The sequence below is a fragment of the Tachyglossus aculeatus genome, chromosome X4, assembly GCF_015852505.1.
Source record: "Tachyglossus aculeatus isolate mTacAcu1 chromosome X4, mTacAcu1.pri, whole genome shotgun sequence".
In the NCBI taxonomy this organism is placed as follows: domain Eukaryota; kingdom Metazoa; phylum Chordata; class Mammalia; order Monotremata; family Tachyglossidae; genus Tachyglossus; species Tachyglossus aculeatus.
Window position 1 is genome coordinate 58,882,133 of NC_052098.1, and position 23,090 is coordinate 58,905,222.

The window sequence follows — 23,090 nt, forward strand, 5'->3', positions numbered from 1 at the left end:
ATGGCAAAAAAGTCAGTGTAGAGAAGGATATATGAAAATATGTATACATCATGTATGTGATATGCACACATCCCCAAGCTCTACTATGGGTACATCACTGTTGCCATTTGCACAAATCTGAATTTCTGGGATTCCAAGGGATATTCTATCAGACCAGTGTTTTTCACTGCAATCAGCATCAGTTTTGAGATATTACGGAGTGTTGTTTTAAAAGACTAAAATCAAAATGAATGGGTCTCTCTCCTTAGGCAAATTAATCTCCTCCTGTTAAGGGGAAATGTTAAAAGGAGAAATTGAAAATCTTAAAAATGAATATTGGCTTCTTCACTTCTGAAGTTAAAATCTGGAAATCAAAGGGCTTATTTCTCAGCTAGTATTTAAATCAAATTTTATAGATTAAAAACTTTTAAGTTTCCAAATGGACAAAAGGTCTTCAATGAGTAAGATGAATTAGTGCACACAGATCCAGATTGCAGGAGGAAAGGTTACAAGTACCTATCTGCTACTTCTCTATTTTCTGCAAAGAGTCTGCATATAATATCTACTCCCATTTAAGAACTGAGCTGCCCTGATACACCTCACCACCACCACCAAATTAAAGACTTTTTTTCATTCCATTATTTCTAAAATGTACTTCAACCAGTGCAACACTCAACGAATGGAAGAACTAGGAGAATTAAAACCACGCAATGAAACAGCTTCTTGACGGATAAAGCTATGGAAATTTTAGGCTCCATTTACTTCTCAATCTAATTTTGTCCTCCGATGCACATTATGCCTGAAATGGGATCTCATGTGGTTTGATCAGTGCTCTTAATGCGTGCAGAAACAACGCAGTTTCTCTATTGTTGTTTCCTTTCTGCAGCACAGCAATACTTCTAATAAGAGCAGCTCAGCAGGTACTGAAAGGCAGTCTCTTTAGTAATCACTCTGCTACCAGTGAGCTGCAAGAAAGTGAAGCCAATATTCAGTTTGAAAACTTCAGTATCCAAAAGGTTGCTACCCTTTCCTAAATGCACCTTTTTAAGATTAGAGATCACAAATTGGCAAGTGAAGATTTGATTTTATCTTAGAAGGAATAAGTTCAACTATCTCTTTGCTCTCTTTTAATCTATCAAGTGTATTTGTTGAGTGCTGTGTGCAGAATACTGTACTAAGCTCTTGGAAGAGTACAATATAACAAGATGGGTAGATATGTTCTCTGCCCTCAAGGAGCTTGAGTGGAATTCCTGGATCTCATCAACAAATAAACTCAAAGGGCACAAAAGTTATATTCAATCAGAAGTATCATTGCCCTGTCCAATAACTCACATATAAATAGCTGCTCCTACAGAGACAACATACAGCAAAGTGTTGAACAACTGTCCAAGGAATTTGAACAATGAGGACAATTACTATAGTTAATGAGACAAAAAGTGCATATATATATATATATATATATATTTCTCTCTTTTACACTTTTCTGTTGTAGATGGCTCAGCAAAACCCACCACTACTGGAACAAAACCAACTCTTGTCTTCTCTTATGCCGTTGAGTCATCTCTGACACATAGCGACACCACGGACACATCTCTCCCAGAACACCCCGCTCTCCATCTGCAACCGTTCTTGTAGTGTATCCATAGAGTTTTCTTGGTAAAAATACGGAATCAGTTTGCCATTGCCTCCTTCCGCGCAGTCAACTTGATTCTCCGCCCTCGACTCTCTCCCGTGCCACTGCTGTCCAGCACGGGTGAGTTTGACCTGTAGCAGATTGCCTTCCACTCGCTAGCCACTGCCCAAGCTAGGAATGGAATGGATATGCCTCTGGTTGATTCTCCTTCCCATAGCCGAGACTGGTAGAGTACTGGAAACTCTCCAGGTGCGACCCTGAGAGGGGAAAAACAACTCGAGCAGTAGGATAAACCTTTCCCCTCTTAACCATTGATATCTAAACAGTGCTTGCCCAAATGGTAGGGACCCAAAAAAAGATGCACTGCTGTATTTTCATAGACAAAACATTTGTGTGCAAGGGATTCTCTCTCAAGGGCACTCACACTCACCGATGCAATTTGACCGTGGGCTGTGTCATGCAGATATGCCATGTAGATGAGTCATGTCGATATCTCCAAATCAAGGGTAAGTATCATGTCTACCAGTTCAATTGTACTCTCCCAAGCGCTTAGTACAGTTCTCTGCACAAAGTGTTCAATAAATAACACTAAATTGGTATTAATTGGTAGCTCTCCTACAGGCTTACCATGAAAACCAAGCAGACTTGGTAGTAGTAACAGTTGTACTCATTGAGCATCCACTGGGGGCAATGTCCTGTACTAAGCACTTAGAAAATACAAATCAGAGAATGGTATATTCCCTGCTCACAAGGCATTTTCATGCTAATGGGGGAGACAGACATAAAAGTCTTTGCAAACGGAGTATTAGAGAAGCAGCATGCCTCAGTGGAAAGAGCCCGGGCTTGGGAGTCAGAGGTCATGGGTTCAAATCCCGACTCCACCACTTGTCAGCTGTGTGGCTTTGGGTAAGTCACTTAACTTCTCTGGGCCTCAGTTACCTCATCTGTAAAATGGGGATGAAGACTGTGAGCCCCATGTGGGACAACCTAATTACCTTGTATTTCCCCTAGCGCTTAGAACAGTGCTTCTCCCATAGTAAGCGCTTAACAGATGTCATCATTATTACCTCAAGTAAATACAACTTAACGGCATGTACGAAGAAATGCTTAGCATGGGTACAAATAAGTGCATAAATGCTGGGCAATGCTAGTGGAGTTGGTGATTAATCATGGAAGGCTTTTTGGAGGTGGTGGAATTTTAGGAAGGCTTTAAATGTGGGGAGCACTGTAGTCTGTCTGAATTGGAGTGGGAGGGCGTTCCAGGCTGAGGGGATGAAAGTGGAAGAGGTGAAAATGAGTGAAGAGAGTGAGTTGAAGAGAAACAGGTGAAGAGAGGAGATATATAAGATGGGGAGAGCTTGGCGGTTATATTTATTGGTAACATTTTATTCTAATGTCTCTCTCCCCGGGGAGACTTTAAGCTCCTTGTGGGCAGGGAACGAGCCTGCCAACTCTGTTGTATTGCACTCTCCCAAATGCTTAGTAACAGTGTTCTGCCCACAGAAAGTGCTGAATAAGTACCATTGACTGACTGAGAAGCCAAGTGAGGGGAATTTTTATTTGATGCAGAGAGACACAGAACGTCAGTGGAGGGTTTTGAGGAGTGGAGAGATGTGTGCTGAGCAACACTCCGAGAAGATGATCTGGAGGCCGAAGACAGATAGACCAGTGAGGAGATTGTTACAATAGTTTATGGAAATATGACTAGTGGAAACTGCATGGACAGAAAAGGGCAGACCTGGGAGATATTACATGGGGAAAATTAGGACTTGGCAGGACATTAAATGTGAGACTTGAAAGACAGTGAGGAATCCAGGATGACAGAGAGCCTGTAGGCATCTGGAACAGTATGGTGGTGGTATCAATAGAATTGGGAATGTTAGGAGGGGGAGTGTTTTCAGTGGGGCATCAATCAATGGCATTTACTGAGCACTTACTGTGTGCAGAGCACTGTACTAAGCACTTGGGAGAGTACGACAGAGTTGGTAGACAAATTGGAAGATGAGTAGTTCCATTTCAGACATATTGAGTTTGAGGTACTGGAGGGACATCCAAGTGGAGGCAAGAGGAGATGCGGAATTTTGGGTTGATGACAAGTCAGAACTAGAAAGGGAAATATTGGGATAATAACAATAATGGCATTTATTAAGCGCTTACTATGTGCAAAGCACTGTTCTAAGCACTGGGGAGGTTACAAGGTGATCAGGTTGTCCCACGGGGGGCTCACAGTCTTCATCCCCATTTTACAGATGAGGGAACTGAGGCACAGAGAAGTGAAGTGACACTTGCCCAAAGTCACACAGCTGACAATTGGCAGAGTCGGGATTTGAACCCATGACCTCTGACTCCAAAGCCCGTGCTCTTTTCCACTGAGCCACACTGCTTCTCTATTACATTTGTCACAACTAAATTGTGGACCATCATCTTTCATAACTTTAAATGGTGCACCTGCCCAGCATAACAGGCTCATTTCAAATTATTATGATTGATATTGTAGAGCTATTCAGAACTGAAATGTCTGGAAAGTTTTAATATAGCCAATAATGAAAATAGAAGTTTGTCCATTTCTCAAGATTCCACATTATTCTCTGGAAACTATTTGGGGGTGGGGGGTGGGCAATATATTATGTTTACAAACACACACACACACACACACACACACACACATATACGTGTATATATATATATATATATATATATATATATATATATATATATATATGGGATACCTGTGGTGGTAGCGTGTGAGTATTTATATAGATGTCCTTTCATTTTCAAAGACGCTCAACTGACAGTGAGACCCAATCCGTGTGTGTAAATGCGACAGAAAAGACTGATGCACAGCTCAACTTTGCATGTGTGTAACAATAGATCCTTGCTGGGATTAGAAACAGCGTGGCTCAGTGGAAAGAGCATGGGCTTGGGAGTCAGAGGTCATGGGTTCTAATCCTGACTTTGCCACTTGTCTGCTGTGTGACTTTGGGCAAGTCACTTAACTTCTCTGTGCCTCAGTTCCCTCATCTGTAAAATGTGGATTAAGACTGTGAGCCCCCCATGGGACAACCTGATTACCTTGTATCTACCCCAGTGCTTAGAACAGTGCTTGGCACAAGGTAAGCGCTTAACAAATACCACTATTATTATTATTATTATTTATTAATTTGTCTCTTACGGGAGCCACCTTTTTTTGAGTCTGCCTCACAAGAAATGGAGTGGCCTACTGAAAAGATCCCGGGCCTGAGCGTTAGAGGACCTAGGTTCTAATCCCGCTTTGCCACATGCCTGCTGTGTGACCTTGGGCAAGACACTTAACTGCTCTGTGCCTCAGTTACTCCTTCTGTAAACTGGGGATTAAACCCTACTCACTCCTACTTAGACTATGAGCCCCACGTGGGGCAGGGACTGTGTTCAACCTGATTAACTCGTATCTACCCAGAGCTTAGAACAGTGCTTGGCACATAGTAAGTGCTAAACAAGTACCATAAAAAAAGAAAAAAAAAACAAGCCTTTGCTCAAGGTAAGCAAACCCAGACCCATTTGCCACCCAACAGTCTGAACTGTGTGCCTCCAGGGTCTCCCAAGAGTCTACTGCTCAGTCGCACCATTTGACACTGTCCCTCACCTACATCTTTAAGTTATTCTACCCTCCCAATAGGGATGTACTACCTTTCATTTTAACATAATGCAGCTGCCTTGGTATCCTGCTATTATCCATTCTCCTTGTATGTCTTGCCCAGAAGAACTGTGTTACTGTGAACATAACTTCAGTACTGGTGAATTTACTGCATTCCAGGAATTTTGTTGTTTGTTTGCAATCTCATCCTGCCATTTGATGTTTACTATGGTTCGTAGGCGCTGCTGGTGAAACTTCTCAATAAGCCAGGCGTCTTCTGTACTGAAAACATATACACCACTGCGGCTTTATAGACCTTCAGTTTGGTATGGAACTTGATTCCCCATTGATTCTGCCAATCTACCAGAAGCCATACTGACCTTTTTCTTTCTGTTTTCTACTTCTTAATCTAGTGGTGCATGATTGGACAGGGTCCTGCCTACATAACGGAATTCAGGGATAACATTATGTTCTGTGTTGTTGCATTAGTATATTCTTCAATAAGGAGGTACATAGGAGAATTACCAGCTGGTTTATATGAAAATCATTGAGGACAAGGAGGTATGCTCATTTAAACTAATCATGCGTCTGAAAAACTAAATTTTTTTGTTAGTGACAATGTGCTAGGTTACTTTCCAAAACCAGGAAAACTATTGGCAATAATATACATTAATTTATACCTAAGGACAAAGGGGATCTCCAAGGGCCTTCCAATCCAAATCTTTCCTTCAGGTAGAACTGCTCTTACAGTATCTACATAAATGTGTATTTATTTTCCTTTTATCAGATCTCCAGGGGATCCCTGACCTTTCAATGAATGGGGAGCATCAACCTGCAATCTGTCATCCCCAGGAGGTAACAAATCTAGAAGGGGGCTGCAATTCTCCCAGGTTATTTCTTCATGAAGAAATTTCCCAAGAACTAACGTTAAATTTACAAAATACATGGAATGATGCCGCTCTGCCCCAGTATTGCCCCACAGACTGGGATTCTTTTACCCAAACACCAAGTTCCAGCACTGAAGAAGAAGAGAGTTAAAGAAGAATGATGGAAAGTGAAGGAGAACCAATAAAAAAGTTCTCAATAGTTTTTATCAATTAAGCTAATCAATTTTCCTCCTTCCACCAAAGGACCAGGAACTAACAAAACTTCTCCACCTCTACAAGGCTATCTGAGGATATTATACAATCTGGCCACCAGTTATCAGCCAGCAGCAGTAATTCCACTTCCTTTCTTTCCATAGCATGATTGTGTGGGTCATTGTTCCCTAATTCCTAGGGTCTCAGACCTCCCCATAGGCATAAGCCCCCAAGGGCAGTGGGTCTGTGTTCTCCCTTCCCTCAACTCCCAACTTATTCATCAGCATTGGGGTCAGAAACCTGGGCTAGAGCAAAATTCAATATGTGATGAACCATGCGTCTCTGGTTCCCTTCCAGGAGTGGTCAGGGAAGAATCACATCACTGCCCACCTAAATCACCTCAACTGACTTCCTCCTAAGGACTTTTCTCAAACACCAGGCTTGTGATCAGAGAGAAAAAATAATAATGGGGGATTCAGGCCCCACCTCTAAAGTTCTTTACAATGGAGTGAACTTCCCCTTTCTCCATTTTTCACTTTCCCCCTACCATTCCTTTCCCCCATCCTCCTCAGAATGAATTTGTAGGCCTTCTGGCTTTGCACTAAGGCTTCATGGCATCATTGAGTATGAATGAAGACTTTAGATGACATAGGTTCCTTCCCATCTGCTAGCTCGGCAAGCCCAAACATTTCCTCTGGTCCCTACACACTGGGGCAGCAATCTCCAAGAGAATCATACATCAATTACAATTGCACAGGTCCAGCACTATACCCTAACAATAATAGGGTAAGTTAGGGTACAATTTTAGGGTACAAGTTTAGTACAGTCACCTGTCTACTTGTTCTGTTTCGCTGTCTCCCCCTTCTAGACTGAGAGGCCATTGTTGGGTAGGGACTGTCTCCATATGTAGTTTCCAAGCGCTTAGTACAGTGCTCTGTACACAGAAAGCTTTCAATAAATATGACTGAATGAGTGAATAATGACATTCGTTTCTACCAAGCATTGACTAAGCACTAAGGTGAATACAAGATAATCAGGTTGGACACAATCCCTGTCCCAAGTGGGGTTCACAGTCTCAATCCCCATTTTACAGATGAGGGAACTGAGGCCCAGAGAAGTCAAGCGACTTGCCCAAGGTCAAACAGCAGACAAGTGGCAGAGCCGGGATTAGAACCCATGACCCTCTGACTCCCAGGCCCGTTCTCTAGCCATTACACCATGCTGCTTGGGCTCACAGTCTTAATCCCCATTTTACAAACGAGGTAACTGTGGCACAGAAGTGAAGTGAATTTTCCAAGGTCACACAGCAGTCAAGTGGCAGAGCAGGTTTAGAACCCAGGTCCTTCTGACTCCCAGGTGTGTGCTCTATTGTTAAATGTTTACTATATGCCAAACACTGTACTAAGCATTGGGATAGATACAAGATCATCAAGTTGGGCACAGTCCCTGTCCCATATAGGGCTCAAAGTCTAAGTTAGGAGGGAGATCAGGTTTTGAGTCCCCATTTCATGGATGAGGAAACTGAGGCACAGAGAAGTTAAGCGACTTGCCCAAGGTCACACAGCTGGATTAGTCCTCAGGACCTCTGACTTTCAGGCCTGAGCGCTTTCCACTAGGCCACATCACTTTCCTACTGGTACGGGGCTAGCCTGGAAGGGAAAGGGCACCCCACCATTGAAAAGTGCACCAATCCCAAAGACATCCTGAAGAATGCTCCACTTGCAGTTAACTGCAGACCAGCAATGCCCACTCAGCTTTCACACTCATCAACTGCCCATGACTAGGATCAATTTCTTTCATGGTTTAGCAGTCCCTCAGTCCCATCCCAAAATATCATCGTCAACTTCCCCACCTCTCCAACCCCTGTTGGAAGATAGTGATCATTTTATTCTCAAAGGACCTTGGCAATTTGAGGTTAATGGCCAACTCTCTAAAGTTGATTCATTTTCCATTTTCATTATGAAGTTTGCACGCCCTCCCTCTTCATATCCCATAGACAATGACTCTCATTCATTCAGTTGTATTCATTGAGCGCTTACTATTTGCAGAGAACTGTACTAACAGCTTAGCACTGTACTAAGTGCTTCCCCCTCTTCAAAGCCTTATTGAGGCACATCTCCTCTAAGAGGCCTTCCCTGACGAAGCCCTCCTTTCCTCTTCTCCCACTCCCTTCTCCATCACCCTGACTTGCTCCCTTTATTCACCTCCCTCCCAGCCCCACAACACTTATGTACATATTCATAATTTATTTATTTTTATTGTCTGTCTCCCCCTCTGGATTGTAAACTCACTGTGGGCAGGGAATGTGTCTTGTTTATTGTTGTACTGCACTCTCCCAACCACTTAGTACAGTGTTCTGCACATAGTAAGCACTCAGCAAATACAACTGACTGAATGACTGACAACTCCATGGCTAGCTCCAGGACAATAATAAGGAGGTCGTAGTGACAGAGGAAGCAAGGAAAGGAGTTATGTGAAAGGTAGAATATAGACGCAATGGAGAATGAATGTAGAGGAAAGAAAAGATGAGAAAGGTGGAAAATCTCAAAAGAATCCAGGATGCTTAACAGCTAAACTTTCAAATGTCTCCCTCTAAAATAAACCTGTAGGTGGTTTAATTTAATACTTCCTCACCAATTTGTAGTCTCTATGAATCTAGTAAGAATTGAAACCTACTTTTCTTTTATAGTAGAAATAGTATCTTGGTGTTCCATACTTTGGTTTCACAGAAGAATTTCCTTGTTCATCTTGGGGTGCTTACATGCTCTTGAAAATTAGAGTACAGCTATCACCATTTAGACAAATCCAATTATGACAGTCAAACACAGACCTGTGAAAAGGAGAATCTATAAAAGTTGAACAAAGCAGGGGAAGGGGAGGGTGGCCAGTGGGATTCTCTGGTTCATGACCACCAGTCAGTGACGTCAGGATTTATAACTGTATTAAATGGCATGACAGTCAGTCATGATAAATCAGTTCCCCCCCTCTTCCCAAATCACAGACAATAAAAGCTTTGGCAGTGAAAGTCATTCATCACCATAAAGACTTGAGACATTCTAGTCATCAATTTCACTCACATACTTAATACACTGGAGAGAGTGTTAGAATTTTAGCAAAAAAAAAAAAACACGAAGAAAGACTGAACAAGAATAATTACAAAGGTCAAAGAAAAGGATTCCTCCAGGAAGCACATTCTGATCAAGGAAGGCAGAACTATATAGGACTGTGTTGTGGGCCCGTTTCTGAGGAATGTTGGCAAGCAAATGTTTTAGAAGTTTTAAACCACCACTCATGAATACACACAAACAAGATACTGAAGTAGGAGAAGCAGGGAGGTGAGAGGCAATAGAACCTCAGCCTTATATCTTCATCTGAAAGCCTAGAATGCTAGTACTAAGGGAAAAGGCTAAAATTGAAAGCACCTACAGAACGCAGAACTTGCTATAAATACATGGCTGCAGTTTCATCTGTTACAAAGGATGAAGACAATAACTAGTAAGCAGGAAGCACAAGGAGGTGGTGTTCAGATGCAGAGGTTTTACAGTGCTAAGCAACAGGAGGGTGCCATCTGTTAGGAATCTGTGATAGAAACTCAGTGACTGAGTGAGCTTTGAATAACTGAATTGCAAGACAATAATAATAAGAGTAACTGTGGTATTTGTTAAGCGCTTACCATGTGCCAAGCACTGAACTATACTGGGGTAGATACAAGATAATCAGGTCCCACATGAGGTTCGCGTCTAAGTAGGAGGGAGAAAAAGTATTGAATCCCCACTTTACAGATGAGGTAACTCAGGGCACAGAGAAGTGAAGTGACTTGCCCAAGGTCAAACAGCAGACAAGTGGCAGAGTCAGGATTAGAATCCAGTTCCTCCGACTTCCAGGCCCATGCTCTTTCCGCAATGCCATGTTGCTTTTTTTTTATGGCACCTGTTAAGTGCTTACTATAGGCCAGGCACTGTACTAAGCTCGGGGGCAGATTCATTCATTCATTCAATCGCATTTATTGAGCGCTTACCGTGTGCAGAGCACCATACTAAGCGCTTGGGAAGTACAAGTCGGCAACATATAGAGACTATCCCTACCCAACAACAGGCTCACATAAATAATAATCAGGTTGGACACAGTCCCTGCCCCACATGGGGTGCACAGGCTTAATCCCCATTTTACAGATGAGGTATCTGTGGCACAGAGAAGTTAAATGACTTACACGAGGTCAAACAGCAGACAAATGGCAGAGCCGGGATTAGAACTCAGGTCCTTTTTTTCCCCCCCCCATGCCCGTGTTCTTTACACTAGTCCACATTGCTTCTCTATTTTGGATAGTGATACTAGTGCTATGCCAATAAATTAGATTTGTGTGTATTCAATTCATGTCTTGTTTTGGTCACAAAAACCCTCAGTTCGCTTCCCCAAGCAGGGCTTTCCAAAGTGGGAGGGAAACAAAAGGGAGAGTTAGAGAAGGGTAGGTCTGGAGAGATTGGGAGGTGAAAAAGGTTAAGAGGTGGATTTGGGGACAGGAATTGAATAGCAGAAAAAGGTCAATAATAGCATTGTGGAAAACTAATATAGTTCTCCTGCTTCTTAGGCTTCAATTACCACCTCTCCAGCCCTGACCTCTCATGCTCTGCAATCCACATTTCCTCCTGCCTCCAGGTCATCTCTACATGGATGTCCTACCAATATCTCAAGATCAACTTGTTCAAAACTGAACTCCACATCTTCCCTTTCAAATCCTCTCCATTGATCTTTGCCATCACAGTCAGCAATTCCATCACCGTTCCTGTCTTTCAAGCCTATGAATTTAGCGTCATCCTTGCCTCTCCCTCCTTTTTAATCCCCAAATTCAGTCTGCTGCCAAATCCTGCTAGTTCTTCCTCCACAACATCCAGACTGCCACCACACTGTTCCAGGCACTCAACCACTGCATCAGCCTCCTCGCTGATCTCCCTGCCTCCAATCTCCCGATTTTTCTAGTCCACTGCCCAAATCGTCAAACAGTGGCATTTGCTGAGTGCTCACTGTGTGCAGAGCGCTGTACTTAACACTTACCTTCCTAAAACGTCATTCTATACATATCTCCCCAGTCCTCAAAAATCTCTATTTTCCACATTAAGCAAAAACTCCTTACCATTGATTGGCTTTAAGGCACGCAATCAGCTCTCTCCCCCCATTATCCACTCTCTTCTCCTGTTACAGTTCAGCTCACACTCTTCATTCCCCTGACGTTAACCTCCTCATTGTGCCCCACCCTCACCTTTCCCAAGACTGGCCTCATGCTCACACCCTTCCCTCCCTTGCCCTGAACCCCCACCAACTTCACATTTGTGAGAACAATGCTCTTCCCACCTCCAAAGACCTTGTGAAATGATATCTCCTTCAGGAGGCCTTGACCAATTAATGGCTAATATCCCCACTTCCTCTTTCCCACTATTGTTTCTTCAGCTCTTCTGTATAATCTAAGCACTTGGGTATTCAAACCCTCCCTGCCCACACACACCCAATTTGGAAACATTATGTATGTATCTTCTAGACTGCAAACTCATTGTGGGCAGAGAACGTGTCTACCAACTCTGTTATATTATTGTATTGTACTAGCCCAAGCGCTTAATACAGTGCTCTGCACACAGTAAGTGCTCAATAAATATAATCAATCGATATCCTTAAACTCTACCATTTCTGCCTACCTGTAATCTGTTTAGTGTCTGTCTCCCCTTTAGTTATACGTTCCCTAAAGGCAGGGATAGTGTCTCCTGATTCTATCACACTCCCCCAAGTGTTTAGTACAGGACCACCTCTTCAGAAATGATGAACAGTATAAGTGATCCTAATTAACTTTGGGGTTTCTGTAAATCGTGGGCCCATAACCCTATTCTTTCAATTCCTTCAATCTGCTAATTTATTTCCTCTCTCCAAACCCCATCCATTTCCTGAGTTCTGCTCCATTTTCTTTCTCCTTGTAGACCCTGAGGAAGGGATTTCTTTGAGATGTCAAAGAATTTCCTCTTTCCCACCCAGCTGCCCAACAAGGATCAATGTCTTATCTTGGCTGATAAATAGCTGAGGGAAATTAAAAGCAAAAAAAGATACTGGCGTACACACAGCGTGGTAGCTACCTATGAATTATTGAATGATTCTGTAATATCTCTAAAAAGGACACCTATCTACATTCCTAGATATCACTACTCAAAAAAGTAAGTGAGCAAAGAAGCATCGCTGTTGTCATTCAGTTGTACTATCAATGTATCACCCCGGGGGAGTCTGAGAGGGGGAATAAAGCAAAAAGTGTAAGTTGGCAAGTTCTTTGTACTGTACTAATTACAAAGCTTCAGAATTGTGCTATGCCATCAATTCACATTAATTCCCATATCTATTAGCCATGACCAGATCACACAAAGACAATCTGATTTTGTGCCCCGGCTTTTCACGTTGGGAAATCCCGAGTTCAAATTCTAGAGCCTCCAAGGTCAAAAATTCAAATTAGTCTGCTGTGCTCTTCATTGTCTCCATTTGTCCACTGCTTCTATTTCTTTTCAGATATCAGTACGAAAGCTATTGCTAACACTTTATCCATTAATATTTTGAATGGTGTCATGTAAACATCAAAGTCTGTGCCACTTGGGTGAACGAAAATTAATTTCCATGACATAGAACATAATTGTTAAATGGATTTGCTTATCCTATTCCTCTTGTCAACATCATATTTATACAACATAGAATCCAGAGCCAAGAGTTCAATGGCAAAAAAAAAACAACCTAGCATGACTGCACAGTATGCAATGCGCCAGAGTATCAAGTGTAACAGTCACAATGGCACAGTGGTGGGTCTTAGCAAAGATGTTTCCAAATTGGATGAAGTACTCGCCTTTTCTAGAAATGTTTCAATACAGGGTATTTGCCAACTAAAATAGATGATCATAATTATATAGGTTTAGATTTATTAAAGGGGATTATATCTGAGTATCTCAGTATATCCCAGACTGAGCCCCCCTTTTCCTCTGCTCTCCTCCCCTCCCCATCTCCCCGACTCCCTCCCTCAGCTCTACCCCCCTCTGCACCCCACAGCACTTGTGTATATACATGTTTATTAATTATTCTATTTATTTTATTAATGGTGTGTACATATCTATAATTCTATTTCTATTGGTGCTATTGACGCCCGTCTACTTGTTTTGTTGTCTGTCTCCCCCCTTCTAGACTGTGAGCCCATTGTTGGGTAGGGATTGTCTTTATTTGTTGTCAAATTGTACTTTCCAAGTACATAGTACAGTACTCCTGCACACGCTCAGTAAATACAATTGAATGAAAGTAAGTTAGCCTTCATCATCATGCATGAGAACCGTAAGATCAATATAATATGTTTTTGCTCTGAAAACCAGATTGATCCAGGATTTATGATGACCCTCTCATCAAAACATTTATAGTTTACAATGGAAACAATGATGTTACAGAGTAAATCACCCTCTCTTTCACACAGCATTTTCAATCTCTCAATATCAGGGAACGTCTCTGCTAAGTCCATTATATTGTACCCTCCCAAGTGCTTAGTACAGTGCTCAGCACAGAGTAAGAGCCCAATAAACACAATTGATTGATTGATTAGAAGGAGCCACAGCCCATTTTGAAAAGGTCTTTTGGAGTGGGGACAAGCTTTGAACTCTGTCCTGGCACAAATGAAAAGAGGGCTGGAGTGGGCTTGGAAGTCTTAGCAATAGGAAGCAGCATGGCCTAGTGGAAGGACCCCGGGAGTCAAAGGACCTGGGTTCTAATCCTGGGTTCTAAGGCTCTGCCACTTGCTGGCTGTGTGACCTTGGGCAAGTCACTTCACTGCTCTGTGCCTCAGTTTCCTCATCTGTAAACTGGGGATTAAGACTGTGAGCCCTATGTGGGACAGGGACTGTGTCCAAGCCAATCTTGTATCTACCCCAGAGCTTAGTGCAGTGCCTGGAATATAGTAAGCACTTAACAAATGGTACAGTTATTATTATTAGATGAAGTCATGTGGACAAAAAAATAACTCAGTGAAACCCTTAAAGATACAGCAGCATAGAATTATATAGAAAGTAAAGGATTCAGGGAAGGCAAATGCCAGATGAGCAGATGGGAAGCAGGTCACTTTGCAAATGATGGCAGCCTTTGTTCTGAGGGCAGAGGCATTTTTTTCTTTATCAATTATACTATTAATAGTAATGATGGTATTTAAGTGCTCACTATGTGCCAGGCACTGTACTAAGCACTGGGGTTGATACAAGCAAATAGAGGTGGACACAGTCCCTGTCCCATGTAGGGCTCAGAGTCTCAATCCCCATTTTACAGATGAGGTAACTGAGGCACAGAGAAGTGAAATGACTTGCCCAAAGTCACAAACCAAACAAGTGGAGGAGCTGGGATTAGAACCCATTACCTTCTGACTCCCAGGCTCGGGCTCTGTCCACTATGCCATGCTGCTTCCTAAAATGACCCATTTGGGGAGGAGGCTCAAAATAGTATCAACACCTTGGAATTCATCTTGATTTCAAAACAACGTGGCAGCACCCTAATCTCTCTCCCTTCTGCGATGTCTATGCACTTAGGTATGAATCCCTTAGGCACTATGATACTCACCTCACCCACAACGCTAACGTACATATCCTCATACTCTGCTGCTTCCCTGATCTGTAATTTATTTTAATACCAGTCTAGTCTAGATTATCAGTTCCTTGAGGGGAGGGATCATGTCTACCAACTCTGTTGTATCATATTCTCCCAAGGGCTTAGTACAGTTCTGTGCACACAGGAAACACCATTGACTCTTCAATATTCCCACTGGAAAAATAATGAACACAAAGACACTAGGAATAATGAAGAAGAAAAGAATATAATTATACTGTATACTTAACTATCCTTGATTTATGCGCTAGTCATGATACATTGAAAGGAAAATGTCCAGACAAGGTGCAAAGAATTAACAATGATCATGTGTGCACCAGGTGGGAGAGAAGCCCCTCCAAAGGTGTGTGGGAACAGGTTTTCATCTGAAAAGGAACTGTTTTTTGTCTGATAAGGGATAGAATGTGTGTACATTTGAATACAGATCAATCAATCAATTGTATTTATTGAGCGCTTACTGAGTGCAGAGCACTGTACTAAGCGCTTGGGAAGTACAAGTTGGCAACATATAGAGACAGTCCCTACCCAACAGTGGACTCACAGTCTAAAAGGTTGATCTAAAAGATCAACGCCAATATAAAGTTGTGCTTTCTCAAAGTTGCTACCTCAGCCATGGACCAAACCTCACTGGTGCCTTTTGCTCTCCCCTTTATGCTTCCACTGACCATCTCCTGAAAGAGGACCTGGAGAAACAGCAACATGGAGCACCTAGCAGCACAAGAAACAGGAGGTCTCTCTCTTGAATGTCCTTTCAACAGCATATTCTTTGTTATGTTCTTGAGCCAAGTGTACATTTGCTCCTAATATCAGAATATCTGGACAGCTCAGCAATGGATACATGTAGCCCTCAAGTGAACCAGGACAACTTGCATCTTTGGTGTTTACCAAGAACATCCATTCCACTCATGGTAATAAGGGCCCACCCGTTTAACTTGTTGGTAATGTGGGAAAGGCCTAGTTTCTGGCAAGGATGGTAAATGCTGTAAAAGTTGTACCTAATATTATAATGTTAATATAAAATAGAGAAGCAGCGTGGCCTAGTGGAGAGAGCATGGGCCTGGGAGCCTGACTCTGCCACTTGTCTGCTGTGTAACCTGGGGCAAGTCACTTCACTTCTCTGTGCCTGAGTTCCCTCATCTGTAAAATGGGGATTAAAACTGTGAGGCCTATGTGGGACAGGGACCGTGTCCAATCTGATCAATTTATAATAATAATAACAGTATTTGTTAAGTGCTTACTATGTGCCAAGCACTGTATCTACCCTAGTGCTTAGTTCAATGCCTGGCACATAGTAAGCACCTAACAAATACCATTAAAAACAAACTGGCAACTTTCACCTAGGGGAAGACAAGGACAAGAAGAGAACAAAAGACAAGAAGAGCAGAGATGACACCACAGTTAGGAGGATGGCCCATTGCTTTATTGGGGAGTTTTCAGGCTAGCACGCTTCTCTAGCAAGGCATGGGTCAAGCCATAGTTAATACTAAAACTTTTCAGAGTTTAAAATGCACGTACAGTTTTCAAACAACATTTCCAAATGAATTCCAAAGTAACTGAAGCATTTCACTCTGTAGATTTTTATTAATATTATTTCCAGTCTGTGGGATTCTAAAGCAGGTTGCCATTTTTCTAAGGCATCATTAAATGTCATTTTGGAGGAAAGTATGATGTCATTGCACTGAGGTAATAGCAATGCAATCAGGCATTGGATCCATAATGGGAAATTCATGAATACCTTGCACTTAGACACTTCAAGCCCTATTGAATATAATGTTCTACATTATGAATTGAAGAATGAGCAGTGATACCAAAATCAGTTCCATGAAACAGACTTGGGCAATGCACAGACCCATGTGACAATCTTGGATTCTCTGTCACATTAAGCTCTTGTCTTTAAAAGCAAGAAGAAGTCATATAAATTCAAAAATCCAACAATGTTCAAATTAAGCCATGTCCTTCAATCAAAAATAACTCTTTCACTTTTCAGATGGACTGGCTTTCTGTGGCTATTTATGTGCCTGTTTTCAAGCCCTTACAATGACAGGCCCCACAGGGGAGTGAAGAAGAGATTATTGGAAAATGTATCTCCACTTTCATCTATTAAATATAAAATTCAAGTTGTAAATGTAACATTATGTTGCTCCTGTAGCAGGTATCTTCTTCCAGAAAGCTGCACTCCAAAATTAGCACCAATATACCCATAATAGACTGATTATTCTTTTTAGGTAATAGCCAAAATTTCAATAGGGAATATTTAGGTCTTTTTAGCTCTTCTGTGTATGATGCAGAAATTTTAATGTTCCCATATCCAGTTCTTTTTTGGAAGAGTAACATTTTGCAAACTAAACCTTAGAATCAACAGTCCTTGCATAGAGTACAGAAATAAAATAGAATGAGCAATTTTCCAGTGGCTGTATATGCTAGTTTCCATTCTAGTCTTCTGAGAACATTTTTGCATTTGACAGCTTTGAAATATTGGACATTTTTCATATTTTGCTTTTATTTTTACATTGTGTTTCCACTTTGAAGTGAAAGGTATTTAGTTGTGTCTGATCAGCATCAAAATGGGTCATAAAAGCCAGGTCAAATAAGGTGCTCCAGCTAAAAGATAAATGGCCCTTTCATAGCTGCTTTGGCATCCATCCCAGAGGGTACATCAGGGTTGAAGAGTGCAGAACACTATGTTAAACTTTTTCTGTTTCTAGCATGACTAGAATAAAGAAAAGGTAAAGCAAAGAATAAAATCCTCTATTGGAACAGTTAGGTGCAATAGAAGATGAACCTTTCTTTCGTCGTTTGGACTTCAACAGAGTCGACCAATATGGAATTGGGCAAACATTCAGGGAGGTTATTTGTTAAAGTATGTTGCAAGCTCACATTAGCTCTTCTGAATGAAAGTTAGTCCATTCTGACTCTCCTGAAATTATTGACAAGAGCTAAAAAAACCCTCTAGACTGTAAGCTCCTTGTACTCTCCCAAGTGCTCAGTGCAGTGCTCTGCACACAGTAAGTGCTCAGTAAATACCCTTGATTGATTAATTAACTAAAGCTTTGTCAGACTGTATATTCCTTGAGGGCAGGGATCATGTATCATACTAATTTGGTTGGACTGTTCCAAGTGTTTAGTGCAATTCCTTCCCCAGAGTAGGCACTCATTAAATGCCACTGATTGATTGTCATCTTCTCTTCTTTTTCCAAATGCACTGATTGTCATCTTCTCTTCTTTTTCCAAATGCACTTGCATACCTTCCTAAAGGACTCTTTTGGATTGATTCACTCTGAAATAGTTTGTGCGTGTGTGTGTGTTCTTTAGGCAAGCTGCCCTTTAGGGCTGGCTTCTGGGTTTATATAGATAATAATAATTATGGTATTTGTTAAGCGCTTACTATGTGCCAAGCACTGTTCTAAGTGCTGGGGTAGATATAAGGTAAGTAGGTTGTCCCACGTGGGGCTCACAGTCTTAATCCCCATTTTCCAGATGAGGTAACTGAGGCACAGAGAAGCTAAGTGACTTGCCCAAAGTCACACAGCTGACAAGTGGCGTAGCTGGGATTAGAACCCACGACCTCTGACTCCCAAGCTCGGACTCTTTCCACTATGATTTAAAACCTATTAGGCCAAAGTCTTCTCCAACTCGTGTTGCCCAGCTAAACAGTACAAGGAACAAAGAGACCTTCCCACGGAATTTGGTTTGGTTCCATCTTCCACTCAGCAAGATGAAACTAAAATCAAAAACAGGTAAATGTGTGCTTACTGGGAGCCAACTTCAACACCTGAGACAATGAATGAGGCCAAGCACCATTTAGATGTGCATCATCTAAATAAAACCAGAAGCCAGCATCTCAAAGAGCTACCCTCCAAAAGAATAAGTTTCTGAGTAACTACATCCAAAAGTGTCCTTTCGGAAGGTATGCGAGTGCATCTAGAAATAAGAGGAGATGTCAGAGGCAAGGCTTTAATTAAAACAAAGTTTTCTTCAGCTCTTGTCAATAACTGGAAGATGATGCTACTGGGAGTAAGAGCCTATCTATGTGATCGAATGAGACTAAAATGATCGAATATGAGATCAGCACACACCCCTGCACTGATTTCAGGTAAGCTGTTACTGTCCAACAAGATCAAAGTTCATCTGGCATGGTGCTCTGTTAAGCCAGGTTTGATTTTGGTGAGGGAGGCAATGTTTAGGGCACCTTTCCTAGCACCTCCCCAATTTGGATTGAGCAGTGCATCCCTAAATTAGGTTGCTCAGACTCTCAGGATACTCAGACTCTCTTTGTTACCCAGGCCATTTTAAAAATAGGGATTTCGGGTGTGCCCGTATTTAAATCTTTCAATGCTTTGTTTAGTTTGGGCTGGGTTTGGGTCCTGGGGGAGAGGAATGGGGAACAAGCTGAATCAGGTTGGGCCCTGAAAACCCCACCCATACAGAGTTCTACCAGGAGAACTCAGAACTGTGCCCCTCTCTATCAGCCCCACCCATTCCTAACACCCCCAATACTTCAACACACACATAAAACCATACAATATCCTGCTTTACTTCCAGTTTGGCCTTTTAGGCATAGTTTTACTTTCAAATAATGATCACTGGATTAAGCTGCTCAGTTACTTTTCCTCCCAGAGAGATTAGCCATAATAGCGGCTGCTGGAAACAAGAACTCCTCAGATCTAAGACAAATCTATATTCCATTCTCTCTCTTGGGTTTTCTCTTGGTAAAGTAATTATATCATTCACTTAAACTTATTTAGGCTAACTGTATTCATTGTGACATACAGAATTGTGGGGGGCGGGCAGATGGTTCAGGAGATTAGAATTTATTTATTTGGACAGGGTCAGTTTATAGTAATAAAACATGCTGGGCTGGATATACTACTGGGCTCCATCCACAAGCATGGCCCCTGCCCCTGCCATCTTGCTAAATAGAAGAGGAGGGGGAAGGAGCAAAAGGTGATCATTAACTCAAGCATTAATTCTCTCAGAGAATCACAGAATTGGAAGGGATCTCAATATATACTATCATGTAAAACTATGTGAGTGGATGACTAAACCACTCATTTTTTACTCTGCAGGGATAGAAACTCCCGGCCGCCCTTGGTAGTGAACAATCAGTGTTCGTCACTTTCTTAGACCAAAAACCTCCTCTTTTAATAATAATAATAATTATTATTATTATTATTATGGTATTTGTTAAGCAGTTACTATGTGCCAAGCACTGTTCTAAGTGCTGAGGTAGATACAAGGTAATCAGGTTGCCCCACGTGGCGCTCACAGTCTCAATCCCCATTTTACAGATGAGGTAACTGAGGCACAGAGAAGTTAAGCGACTGGCCCAAAGTCACACAGCTGACAAGTGGCGGAGTTGGGATTAGAACCCATGATCTCTGACTCCCAAGCCTGGGCTCTTTCCATTAAGCCAGGCTTGCTCAATTGAAACATTTCTTGCTTTAAACTCATTTCTACTTGTTAAGTTCTCAGGGTTCATGGTTAAACATGGCCAGCGTCCTCTCCACAAAATTCCTTCATATACATATGATAAAATTGTTGTCAGCCTGTAGCCTCTTCTATGCTAAACATCTCCCATTCCTTCAACCTTTCCTAACATAGCTTTTAATCATGCTGTCAATCTCCTAATTGTTCTACATTCTTCTCAAAGGATGTGACCAAAACTAGGCACAATACTCTAATAAGGGTCTAACAAATACAGAAAATAGCAGAGATAGCATTTCCAACTTTTAGTAATAATAATAATGGTATTTGTTAAGCGCTTACTATGTGCCAGGTACTGTACTAAGCGCTGGGGTAGACACAAGATAATCGAGTTGGATACATTCCCTGTCCCACATAGGGCTCACAGTCTTAATCCCCATTTTACAGATGAGGGCATTGAGGCACAGAGAAGTGAAAAGACTTGCCCAAGGTCACAGATCAGACAAGTAGCAAAGCCAGAATTAGAACTCAGGCCCTTCTGACTCCCAAGCCCAAGCTCTGTCCACTAGACCATGCTACTTATGCCTTGTTGTACCACGTTACTTTTAAATAATTAACATTACATACCTGGCTCATATTCAGCTTTCAGGCAACTAAGTTACCTCCACAAATCTTTTTCTGCTATACTTGAATGTGATAATAATAATGATATTTAATAAGTATGGAATTTGTTAAGTGCTTACTATGTGTCAAGCACTGTTCTTCACTCGGCTTCAAGGTTCTCCTTCACCTCGCCCCCTCCTACCTCACCTCCCTTCTCTCCTACAGCCCAGCCCACACCCTCCACTCCTCTTCCACTAACTTCCTCACTGTGCCTCGTTCTCGCCTGTCCCGCTGTCGACCCCCGGCCCACGTCCTTCCCCTGGCCTGGAATGCCCTCCTTCCATACATCCGCCAAACTAGCTCTCTTCCTCCCTTCAAAGCCCTACTGAGAGCTCACCTCTTCCAGGAGGCCTTCCCAGACTGAGCCTCCTTTTTCCTCTCCTCCTCCCCTCCTCATCGCCCCCCCCCCGCCCTACCTCCTTCCCCTCCTCACAGCACTTGTATATATTTGTACATATTTATTACTCTATTTTACTTGTACATATTTACTACTCTATTTTATTAATGATGTGCATATAGCTATAATTCTATTTATTCTGATGGCTTTGACACCTGTCTACATGTTTTGTTTTGTTGTCTGTCTCCCCCTTCTAGACTGTGAGCCCGTTGTTGGGTAGGGACCGTCTCTATATGTGGCCAACTTGTATTTCCCAAGCACTTAGTACAGTGCTCTGCACAAAGTAAGTGCTCAATAAATACGATTGAATGAATGAATGTTCTAAGTGCTTGGGGCAGATATAAGTTTATCAGGTTGGTCACAGGACCTGTCCCACATGGGGTTCACAGTCTAAGTAGTATTTGTTTTACTGGGGTGTTTGTGTTCCTAAGCGCATTACCCTGTACTTGCTCCTATTCCACTTCATCCTATTTTTGTATTACAAATTTCCCAATTTGTCTAAGTCACTTTGAATTACATTTCCTGACTTCCAAAGTATTTGCAACCCAACCCAATTATTGTCACCTTTAAATGTGTAGTTTATTTCCAAATCCTTCATCTGACTCATCAATAAAGTTACTGAATAGAACTTGTACCTGGACTGATCCCTGAGCACACCACTAAATACATTCCCCACAGGTCTGACTAAACTATTAATGACTCCCCTTTGGAAGCCAACTACAAGCCTTTATTTAATAGTATTTGTTAAGCACTTACTATGTATCAAGCACTGTGCTAAGAGCTGGGGTTGATACAAATCAATCAAGTGGCTCACAACCAAGTAGGAGGGACAAAAGATATTTAATCCCCATTTTACTTAAAGAAACATAACCTGAGAAACTACTATTTTTTTTAATGGTTATGTACTTGCCACACTTTCCGAAGTTGGCAATAAGGATGTCAGAAGAGATAGAAACAAAGTCTTACAGAAATCTTTGAAGATTATATTAATGTTTCTTCCTTTTCTACATGATCTGTCATCCTAGCATGAAAGAAAATCAAATTCATTCATTCATTCATTCATTCAATCGTATTTATTGAGTGCTTACTGTGTGCAGAGCACTGTACTAAGCGCTTGGGAAGTACAAGTTGGCAACATATAGAGACGGTCCCTACCCAACAGTGGGCTCACAGTCTAGAAGGGGGAGACAGAGAACAAAACATATTAACAAAATAAAATAAATCGAATAAATATGTACAAGTTAAAATAGAGTAATAAATGCGTACAAACACATATACATATATACAGGTGCTGTGGGGAAGGGAAGGAGGTAAGGCAAGGGGGATGGAGGGGGGAGGAGGGGGAGAGGAAAGAGGGGGCTCAGTCTGGGAAGGCCTCCTGGAGGAGGTGAGCTCTCAGTAGGGCCTTGAAGGGAGGAAGAGAGCTAGCTTGGCGGATGTGCGGAGGGAGGGTATTCCAGGCCAGGGGGATGACATGGGCCGGGGGTAACAGTGCTTGGTACATAGTAAGCGCTTAATAAACGCCATCATTATTATTATTATTGCCAAGCTGACACAGGTCCCCCCTCAGAGAGTGGGAAGCCCGAGCCCAGGCCCCCTGACCCTAGCGGGTCCTCCCGGCCCCGGAGGCGACAGCCCAGTGAAGACCCCTCG

At 42.1% G+C, this 23,090-nt stretch overlaps 1 protein-coding gene and 1 non-coding gene across 3 annotated transcripts in view; both read right to left on the bottom strand.

The window, feature by feature from the left end:
• Positions 1-23,090, bottom strand: part of PAX5 (paired box 5) — a 262,740-nt gene that overhangs the window by 100,478 nt on the left and 139,172 nt on the right. The gene's annotated exons all lie outside the window — the stretch shown is intronic.
• LOC119948301 lies at positions 1,742-1,879 on the bottom strand. Its single transcript, XR_005456707.1, has one exon. It is a non-coding gene; the product is annotated as a small nucleolar RNA SNORA7 (small nucleolar RNA).